This window comes from Haematobia irritans, chromosome 5 (assembly GCF_050003625.1).
Source record: "Haematobia irritans isolate KBUSLIRL chromosome 5, ASM5000362v1, whole genome shotgun sequence".
Taxonomy (NCBI): domain Eukaryota; kingdom Metazoa; phylum Arthropoda; class Insecta; order Diptera; family Muscidae; genus Haematobia; species Haematobia irritans.
Window position 1 is genome coordinate 134,298,042 of NC_134401.1, and position 9,605 is coordinate 134,307,646.

Genomic DNA, 9,605 nt, shown 5'->3' on the forward strand with positions numbered 1-9,605 from the left:
AAAAGGCCGAGAACCGGTATGTTAAATTCAAACAAATCATTTTGTTAACCTAAATACGCAAAAGAGAAAAGAAAACAATAAACATTCTTCTAAGTCTCTTGTAAATTTGTCCTTAGAGATTTAATGGCCATAGATTTCAAGTTAACCGACAGTTACGATAAAAACCTAGAAACAATGTCCATTAACATTACTTTTGTATAGCATATTTGACTTTGCGGTAATTGAAGGTACAAGAGAAGTTAGAAAGGAAAAGTTTTACCAGTAATATAATATTACATAATTCTTATATAGTACTTAATAAGGGGGGAAGGGATAAAAAATTTTTGAGAAAACAAAAACAATAAAAATAAAAGTAAAAGTTATAGGGCGATTTTTTTTTTAATTAAGCCGGTTCGTAAATTAAGATTATATTATTATTTTCAAAATTCTAAATTAAAAAAAATGGAAGTTGACTTTTTGTAAACTTCAAAATCGACTAATTTACTATTAGTAGTGACCAATATCAACTAATCCAACTTTAATGAAATTGTCGAAAAGCCTTATAAGAATTTAAACAGGAATGTGCCTTAGCTCTTTTTATGGTGAAAAATCAAAAACAATTTGGAATTCCCGAGGTCCAAAGTCAACTTTTCTTTATTCGCTAAAGTCGAAAAATGATATTCGAAATTTCGAAAAAGTGGACTTTTGAAAATTAAAACAAAAATTGAAAAGTCGACATTTTTCTCATTGTTGTTCTACATTGTGGAAAATTTAAATAAAATTGCAATTGTTGGAAGAAGATTAGATTAGAAGATTATCTTATAGCAAATGTTAACAAAATAAGTTGGAAGAATTTTATGAAAATGTACATCTTCACCTTGTAAGTAAACATACGCATTTATGAGAACGGTCTTGGTAGAAATGATTCAATTTGGGAAGAATAATTAGAATATAAGACACAAGACGAGTCATCTCCACTATTGCCACAATTGGTGGAATCCGACAAAAAATGGTAAATTTTTTTGGTAAAATTCTTCATGTTTTTATAGATTTAATAAAATAGTCCTCTCCAATTAAGGGTTCACAAATTTTCTACAGAACTAAAATTTTGAAAAAAAAAAATTTATAGAAATAAAATTTTGGCAAAATTTTCATAGAAATAAAATTTTGACAAAATTTTCCATAGAAATAAAATTTGACAAAATTTTTTATAGATATAAACTTTTGGCAAAATTTTCTCTAGAAATCAAATTTTGACAAAATTTTCTACAGAAATAAAATTTTGACAAAATTTTCTATGGAAATAAAATTTTGACAAAAGTTTCTATAGAAATAAAATTTTGACAAAATTTTCTATAGAAATAAAATTTTGACAAAATTTTCTATAGAAATAAAATTTGACAAAATTTTCTATAGAATTAAATTTTGATAAAATTTTCTATAGAAAAAAAAATTTGACAAAATTGTCTATAGAAATAAAATTGTGACAAAATTTTCTATAGAAGTTAAATTTTGAGTAAATTTTCTATAGAAATAACATTTTGACAAAATTTTCTATAGAAATAAAATTTTGATAAAATTTTCTATAGAAATAAAATTTTGATAAAATTTTCTATAGAAATAAATTTTTGACAAAATTTTCTATAGAAATAAAATTTTGACAAAATTTTCTATAGAAATAAAATTTGACAAAATTTTCTATAGAAATAAAATTTTGATAAAATTTTCTATAGAAATACATTTTTGACAAAATTGTCTATAGAAATAAAATTTTGACAAAATTGTCTATAGAAATAAAATTTTGACAAAATTTTCCATAGAAATAAAATTTTGACAAAATTGTCTATAGAAAAAAAATTGACAAAATTGTCTATAGAAATAAAATTGTGACAAAATTTTCTATAGAAGTTAAATTTTGACTAAATTTTCTATAGAAATAACATTTTGACAAAATTTTCTATAGAAATAAAATTTTGATAAAATTTTCTATAGAAATAAAATTTTGATAAAATTTTCTATAGAAATAAATTTTTGACAAAATTGTCTATAGAAATAAAATTTTGACAAAATTGCCTATAGAAATAAAATTTTGACAAGATTTTCCATAGAAATAAAATTTTGACAAAATAGTCTATAGAAAAAAAAATTTGACAAAATTGTCTATAGAAATAAAATTTTGACAAAATTGTCTATAGAAAAAAAATTTTGACAAAATTTTCCATAGAAATAAAATTTTGACAAAATTTTCTATAGAAGTTAAATTGTGACAAAATTTTCTATAGAAGTTAAATTTTGACTAAATTTTCTATACAAATAAAATTTTGACAAAATTTTTTATAGAAATAAAATTTTGACAAAATTTTCTATAGAAATAAAATTTTGACAAAATTGTCTATAGAAATAAATTTTTGACAAAATTTTCCATAGAAATAAAATTTTGAGAAAATTTTCTACGGAAATAAAATTTTGAGAAAATTTTCTATGGAAATAAAATTTTGACAAAATTTTCTATAGAAATAAAATTTTGACCAAATTTTCTATAGAAATAAAATTTTGACAAAATTTTCTATAGAAGTTAAATTTTGACTAAATTTTCCATAGAAATAAATTTTTGACAAAATTTTTCATAGAAATAAAATTTTGAGAAAATTTTATATAGAAATAAAATTTTGAGAAAATTTTCTATGGAAATAAAATTTTGACAACATTTTCTATAGAAATAAAATGTTGACAAAGTTTTCTATAGATATAAAATTTTGACAAAATTTTCTATAGAAATAAAATTTGACAAAATTTTTTATAGATATAAAACTTTTTTGTTGTTTTTGATTTCAGCTTAAACCATGCATTGACTAAACTGCAAGTGTACCTTAATCAACAGAGGAAAATAATGTTTGTCTTTTCCTCTGTTGGTTAAGCTGGGTTTAAGCTGAAATAAAGAACAACAATAATGACTGAAGAATAAACCAACAATAACAAAACAAAACGTATAAAATAAACCCAGCCAACTGCACTCAAATCGACGATTTGAAATTGGCAAAGGAAAAGAGAAATTTTTGTACAAAGATTTATTCGGCAAAAGCCGACTATCATAAACCTTTTTTCGGAAGGTTCAAGTGTGGTTCACTTTGGATTTGGTGAACTACCAGAATTGGTTGATAGTTTTGCTGCAAGTAGAGGATGCTGATGAGGAATGTGGTAATTCCGAAACGTGCGTCCATCCAACCATCTTGAGGTCTATAGGGCTTTGCCCAAATAAATTTGACAAACATTATTTTCCTCTTTTGGTTAAGCTATGTTACGCTTGTAGTTTGGTCAATTCATGGTTTTAAGCTGACATCCAAAACAACAATAGTGATTGAAGAATAAACCAACAATAACAAATCGAAACGAATGAAATAAAATTTTGACAAATTTTTGTATAGAAAACAAATTTGAGAAAATTTTCTATAGAAATAAAATTTTGACAAAATAAGATCCTTATTTTTTTTTTGGTAACATTTTCTCCTATTTTTGGTAGATGTGAAATAAAATTTTGACTAAATTTTCTGTAGAAATACAATGTGACAAATTTTTTTATAGAAATAAAATTTTGACAAAAATTTGCTATGGAAATAAAATTTTGATAATCCGATTTACCTTGCGACACAACATGCACTGAAAAAAAAGTGAACTGTTTTATAGGAAGAATAAACTACCTCGCACGATAATTGAACTAAATTTTACTCCACATTTTGAGATTACCACAAAGCGTTGTTAAAACCAGGAAAATGTAATGCCCTGTTATACTTTTTAACTACAGTTCACGAAATTACATCCTCTAATAGAAGAAAAAATGAACTAAAGGTAAAGAAGAAAATCATTGGCGCCAAATCATCACCATTTTAAGCATACAGTAGTTAATTCTTACTATTTTTGGGAATCGTACGAAAATCTTCGTTTTCTTTATTTCATATCGAACTTATGTGTACGGTCATTGAATTTTATACCCACGTTTAGTTCATAAAATTTTTGAGACATACTTAAAAAATTAAGATTTCATTAAGCTGTAGAAAATTTTCAAAATTTAACTACTAGGAAATATTTTTTTCCAATAAAAATAAGTTAAATTCAACGTTAGTTTAACTACGGAAATTTTTTTCTGTGTGTATAGTTGGCCTAAGTTAAATCATCCTGCATTGATACCGGGTTAATACAAAAATTAATGAATTAATGAAAATGGAAAAAAAGTAATGAAAATATTCGTTTTGGATCCGGAAGTGGTGCAAAATTGACGCAGAAGCGATGAATTTAACATGGACTTGTCAGAAGACGGAAGTTCCCCATTTCAACGGCCGTTGCACTGAATTTGCAGCACTTCTTAAGATGGGGTCCGAATTCAATGTTTTGGATGTAAATTAAAAAATTCTGTGATATTTTGTCAAATAAATAATTTTTATAATTTTTTATAATTTTTAATGGATTCTAACGATTGTCGGAAATGTTTGACCTCAAATATTTTCAAAAATTCACAATTTTTTCAGATTGGATTTAGCATGTTTTTCGAGCAAATTTAAATGATTTGTACCATTTTATGAATTCTTACTCTGTTTTTAACCTATTTGAAACAAAAAAAGTTAAAATTACCGATTAAAAGTATGAAAAAACGAAGTTATATAAAATTGAATTAAAAGAACTTCCTGGGTAGTTAAAATAACGAACATCATTGGGAGAGCATCTTCTGAAAGCGCTTTTAAAGTTGTGCCTTTGGAAGAATTTCCAAATTTGTTTGCTGGGTTATTAATCGAATACATACGAGAAGTGAAATCGGGAAATTTCATATGAAGTTCCTGGCATTTTGTATGATAAATTCACCTTTTGTTCCCTTAATAAGTTCAATCGGGAAGCCCGGTTATATTGGGATTCTACGAAACACTTTCCGATATAAATCAAATTTACAATACTACTGTTTGGATCTAAAACACCTCTCAATTTCTACTATTATACAAATCGGATAAAAATCGTAGTGTCTAAATGCCAATGAAGTTATTGATACATATCATATTCGATACATCTATTTGAGAACTAAAATCTGATAAAAAAAAAAAAACTGTGGAGTCTAGAAGTGCAAGAAGTTAAATCGGGAGATAGATTTATATGGGGACCATACCATGGATCGAGATGAACCTTTTTCGACAAAAGTCTTTGTGGAAATAAAATGTGTATGGATTTTAAATTCCATTTAAATCTAGGTTAGGTTAAAGTGGCAGCCCGATTAAGATTCAGGCTCACTTAGACTATTCAGTCCATTGTGATAATTTAAATCTAAACAAGTATATACGGCCGTAAGTTCGGCCAGGCCGAAGCTTATGTACCCTCCATCATGGATTGCGTAGAAACTTCTTCTAAACACTGCCATCCAGAATCGAATTACTTAATTGCGGTAAAGCTTGCCGATGGCAAGGTATCTTAAAACCTCCTAACACCATCTTCTAAATTGTATGTAAGTCCATACGTGCTATATATTAAATCAAAAAAGATCGATCCAATACGTATATAATTCAGTTTGACAAAGTATACATAAAATTTTGACAAAATTTTCTACAGAAATAAAATTTTAACAAAATTTCTATAGAAATAAAATTTTCACAAAATTTTCTATAGAAATAAAAATTTTGACAAAATTTTCTATAGAAAGAAAATTTTGACAAAAATTTCTACAGAAATAAAATTTTAACAAAATTTTTTATAGAATAAACTTTTGACAAAATTTTCTATAGAAATAAAATCTTGGTAGATTATTTTTGGCTCGAGTGGCCACCATGATTATGAACCGAATAAAATTTGAACAAAACTTTCTATAGAAATAAAATTTTGACAAAATTTTCTATAGAAATAAAATTTTGGTAGATTATTTTTGGCTCTAGTGGCAACCATGATTATGAACCGATATGGACCAATTTTTGTGTGATTGGACCAATTTTGGTATGGTTGTTAGCGACCATATACTAACACCACGTTCCTAATTTGAACCGGATCGGATGAATTTTGCTCCTCCAAGAGGCTCCGGAGGTCAAATCTGGAGAACGTTTTATATGGGGGCTATATATAATTATGGACCGATATGGACCAATTCTGGCACGGTTGTTAAAGATCATATACTAACACCATGTTCCAAATTACAACCGGATTGGGTGAAATTTGCTTCTCTTGGAGACTTCGCAAGCCAAATCTGAGGATCGGTTTATATGGGGGCTATATATAATTATGAACCGATGTGGACCAATTTTTGCATGGTTGTTAGAGACCTTATACCAATATCATGTACCAAATTTCAGGCGGATCGGATGAAATTTGCTTCTCTTTGAGGCTCCGCAACACAAATCTGGTGATCGGTTTATATGGACGCTATATATAATTATGGACCGATGTGGACCAATTTTTGAACGGTTGTTAGAGACCATATACCAATACCATGTACCAAATTTCAGCCGGATCGGATGCAATTTGCTTCTCTTTGAGGCTTCGCAAGCCAAATCTGGAGATCGGTTTATATGGGGTCTATATATAATTATTAGCCGATGTGGACCAATTTTTGCATGGTTGTTAGAGACCATATACCAACATCATGTACTAAATTTCAGCCGTGTCGGATGAAATTTGCTTCTCTTTGAGGCTCCGCAAGCCAAATCTGGGGATCTGTTTATATGGGGGCTATATATAATTATGGACCGATGTGGACCAATTTTTGCACGATTGTTAGAGACCATATACCAACACCATGTACCATATTTCAGCCGGATCGGATGAAATACGCTTCTCTTAGAGGCTCCGCAAGCCAAATCTGGGGATCGGTTTATATGGGGGCTATATATAGTTAACGACCGATATGGACCAATTTTTGCATGGTTGTTAGAGACCATATACCAACATCATGTACCAAATTTCAGCCGGATCGGATGAAATTTTCTTCTCTTTTAGGCTCCGCAAGCCAAATCAGGGGATCGGTTTATATGGGGGCTATATATAATTATGGACCGATGTGGACCAATTTTTGCATGGTTGTTAGAGACCATATACCAACACCATGTACCAAATTTCAGCCGGATCGAATGAAATATGCTTCTGTTAGAGGCTCCACAAGCCAAATCTGAGGGTCCCTTTATATGGGGGCTATACGTAAAAGTGGACCGATATGGCCCATTTTCAATACCATCCGACCTACATCGATAACAACTACTTGTGCCAAGTTTCAAGTCGATAGCTCGTTTCGTTCGGAAGTTAGCGTGATTTCAACAGACGGACGGACGGACGGACGGACGGACGGACATGCTTAGATCGACTCAGAATTTCACCACGACCCAGAATATATATACTTTATGGGGTCTTAGAGCAATATTTCGATGTGTTACAAACGGAATGACAAAGTTAATATACCCCCATCCTATGATGGAGGGTATAAAAACTCTTGACTTGTAATTTCCAAATCGGGATTCGGATCAAATCGAGGCCGATAAACACAAATCGGGTAAAAATGCCAGTGTCCATTTAAATCTAAAAAAACTCTTGACTTATAACTTCCAAATCGGGATTCGGATCAAATCTAGACCGATAAATCCCATCCACGTATTTGTCCTGATGGCAGTCAAAAAATGAATCTGTACACATCTTAGTACTATAGCACCAGCGTGATTACAATAGATTGTCAGACACCCCTGCGTCATTAGATCATCTTAAGATTTCTCAATGATCAGTAATACTTATAGTATATGTAGGCGGAAATCGGAATGCGTTATAAACGAAATGCCAAACTTATCATACCTCCATCATCATCCTATGGTGGGGGTATAAAAAATCTTTGGAATTGAGCATGTTTTTTTTAGTGTACCATGTTAGTGTACTAAACCTTGAACAAAACTAAATTTTACGTATTACGGAAAATTTTTAAAATAAGAAAACTTACCTATAAAATGTTGCGATTTTTAAAAATCCAAATACAAGTCAGCTAAGAAGTAGTGGGGTGTAGTACTGGAATTCCTTTAGTTGCAGTCAATATAAATATAAAATTAATATTTTTGTGGTAGAAATTCACAATAATCACAAAAAAAACTTAGAGACACGCAAGTAAGTTTTTCACAAAAAAGGAGGAAACGATGGCACCACCGGTCTAATTATAACACTTGCAGCACGTAAAGGAAACGGAAGCTAAACAAAATTTCGAAAATGGATGAATACACGGAGATTAAATTGATTTTTTTTAACAACAAATTTTGTGATTATTATTTTCGTGTAGACAATTTGTAATGTTAGTAATTACCGTTTTAATTTAATTATATGATCAATAAAAGTTAGCACCGTTTTTTTTTTTAAGTTGAAAAAAAAAAATTGATTCTAATAGTGATGGTGAGGGAAATGCTGTTTTAAAATTGCGATGACTTAAGGAAATTTTGAAATGTTTTTAAAAATTGTAATGATATAACAATAATAAAAATTATTATTATTTTTTTTATTTTATTTTTTTTTTTATTTATTTTTTTTGTTAATTTTGCACTAAAACTGTTGTTTTAAAATTGTGATGAGTAAAGTAATTTTAAATTTGTTTACAATTAATATAAAATATCGTTTTAATTTTAATTTAATTACAATTTTTTTTTTGAAAAAAGGTATCTAAAAATTTTATAATTTTTTGTGTATATTTTTTATTTATTTATTTTATCAATTTCTTTAGTTTGATTTATTTTCCTATTTGTTTTATTTAATTTTTTAATTTTTTAATTTATATATTTTTGTTTTTTATGTTTTTGTTTTTAATTTTTTGTTTTTGTGTTTCTTAAAAGAATTATGAATTTATTGAATACAAATATTTGTTAATATTTTTTTCCCATAGTTTGGTATGTTATATTTTCTCCCACCTAGTTTTCCTTGTTTTTCCTTTATAACTTTCACAAAATGCACTTTATTCCCTTTTTCGGGTTTTCTGTATTCGCCGGGCGTTGTTAAGACTTCAAATGTTTATGTAAAACTAAATTTGTTTGCCTCTGTTTGTAATGCACAAATGAAATTAGGGCACCGCACAATTAAATCGTAATGGAAGAAAGTAATAAAAATTCAAATTCAAATTGTATCAAAATTAAATGCTTTCACTGGAAACACCCGATATTAATTATTTCTTAAATAAATTTCTTTTTAGATTAAAAATTTCAACATCACTTTTTTCCGATTTTTGTTTTTTTTTTTTAATTTTCTATTTTGATCATTTTTAATTTTGGTTTGTTTGCGCTCAATACGTTCACACTAACACACACGTTGTATATTTAGTTACGTAGACTTGCTTAGTATTTTACTTTTTCTTTTGGTTTGTTATTCCGTATTTGACTCCGTTAGCTAATGTTAAAGGGGCCAATGTCCGCGTTGCACTGAATGACTTGGTCACATTAAAGTTTCATAGAAAACGGTTCACATGCCGCTAACAAGAGTTTTCGTCGTGGTATTGGTTGTGGCATGGCAAAAAGCTTTTGGTTTTACGCTAAAAAGTCAATGGCTGAATTTACGCTACGTTCTAATGCGCATGCTTTGAAGTTTTTTTTTTTTGTTTTGCATAGTGACGTCACAGAAAAGCTTCTTGTATTGGTCCCATAGTAATAGAG

General features: G+C 28.6%; 1 protein-coding gene across 3 annotated transcripts in view; it reads right to left on the reverse strand.

Annotated features, from left to right (window-relative positions):
* Positions 1–9,369, reverse strand: part of Rgk3 (Rad, Gem/Kir family member 3) — a 257,419-nt gene extending 248,050 nt beyond the window's left edge. The window contains exons 1-2 of one of the 3 annotated variants that reach the window (XM_075311150.1): positions 8,871–9,369; positions 7,922–7,995 (exon numbers count right to left, since the gene is read on the reverse strand). The gene's annotated coding sequence lies outside the window, so the exon portion shown is untranslated. Of the gene's footprint in view, positions 1–7,921; positions 8,323–8,870 lie in introns of those variants that run through there. The other 2 variants (XM_075311149.1, XM_075311151.1) reach the window with 2 other exon arrangements.
* Between the last annotated feature and the right edge of the window lie 236 nt (positions 9,370–9,605).